We start from the raw sequence: 1,428 nt of genomic DNA on the forward strand, positions 1-1,428 counted from the left end.
CCCCCCCCCCTCTCTCTCTCTTGTTTTTCCAGACAGGGTTTCTCTGTGTAGCCCTGGCTGTCCTGGAACTTCCTCTGTAGACCAGGCTGGCCTGGAACTCAGAAATCCACCTGCCTCTGCCTCACTAGTGCTGGGATTAAAGGCGTGTGTCACCACTGCCTGGACAGTAAATTTTCAAAGTTTTGTATATAAATGTTAATGACACAGGAAACATTCATTATTTGTGAATTTTTAGAGGAAAAATGGTTTTAAGCATAACCATCTTATCTATTTATGTGAGAGCCATTAGTCAGACTTGAAAGCACTTTTTTTTTTGAGACATTTCTCTGTATAGCCCTGGCTGTCCTGGAACTCAGAAATCTGCCTGCCTCAGCCTCCCAAGTGCTGGGCTTAAAGGTATGGGCCACCATTGCCTGTACTTTTTTTTTAAAAGACCTCTACTCCCTCCAGCCCAAAGATTTTATTTATTATTATAAATAGGTACACTGTAGCTGTCGCACCAGATCTTATTATGGGTGGTGGTAAGCCACCATGTGGTTGCTGGGATTTGAACTCAGGACCTTCGGAAGAGCAGTTGGTGCTCTTACCTGCTGAACCATCTCACCAGCCCAGCAATCTTTAAATTATTCTTGGTGATCTTGGTAACCCTTTGACCAACACTGAGGTTAGATTGGAGTATATTTAAAAGTCACCTTGATTTATTGGATTTTTTAGAAAGGATTTCACTCTGTATCCCTTGCTGGCCTAGTACTTGCCATGTATGTAGTTCAGGCTTGCCTTGACCTCAAAGTAATCCTTCTAACTTAGCCTCTTGAGTACTGTGATTGATCCAGTAAATGCCAGGAAATATTTAAAATGTAAACAAAAGGAAATATGAAACAGCATATTTGGCATTCCATTTGTAAAAATGCAAAACATTAGAACCATATAAACAAAAATCTGACAAAAATATATTGAAGTATTTGCAGTGGTTATTGTTGTTTCTTCAGCTTTCTTTATATCACTCTGTATATATCACATTTTCTCAGTTACCCTGGATTCATTTTACAATTCAGACAACACACCAGCACCACCACCACCCTGCCACTGATTTTTTTTTTGATCCAGTCTTATTATATATAACTCAGGTTGTCCTTGGACTCAGTATCCTCAGCCTCTACCTGTTGAGTGCTGGGATTATACATATGCATAACCACACCAAACTCAAAAAAGCCTTAATTTTGTTTTTGTTTTTCAAGACAGGGTTTCTTTCTGTAGCCATGGCTGTCTTTGAACTTTCTGTAGATAAGGCTGGCCTCAAACTCCGAGATTCACCTGCTTCTAGAATTCTTGGATTAAAAGTGTGTGCCATCACCACCTGGCTTAAAATGCCTTACTTTTAAAAATCTTTTGAAAAGGGTTTTCTCTTTAGTTTTAGTTCAATACTTT

At 39.4% G+C, this 1,428-nt stretch overlaps 1 protein-coding gene across 1 annotated transcript in view; it reads left to right on the forward strand.

The window, feature by feature from the left end:
* The window catches only part of Taf1 (TATA-box binding protein associated factor 1), a 61,820-nt gene that overhangs the window by 13,599 nt on the left and 46,793 nt on the right, over positions 1-1,428 (forward strand). The window lies entirely within an intron of this gene.

The sequence above is a fragment of the Mastomys coucha genome, chromosome X (genome assembly GCF_008632895.1).
Source record: "Mastomys coucha isolate ucsf_1 chromosome X, UCSF_Mcou_1, whole genome shotgun sequence".
In the NCBI taxonomy this organism is placed as follows: domain Eukaryota; kingdom Metazoa; phylum Chordata; class Mammalia; order Rodentia; family Muridae; genus Mastomys; species Mastomys coucha.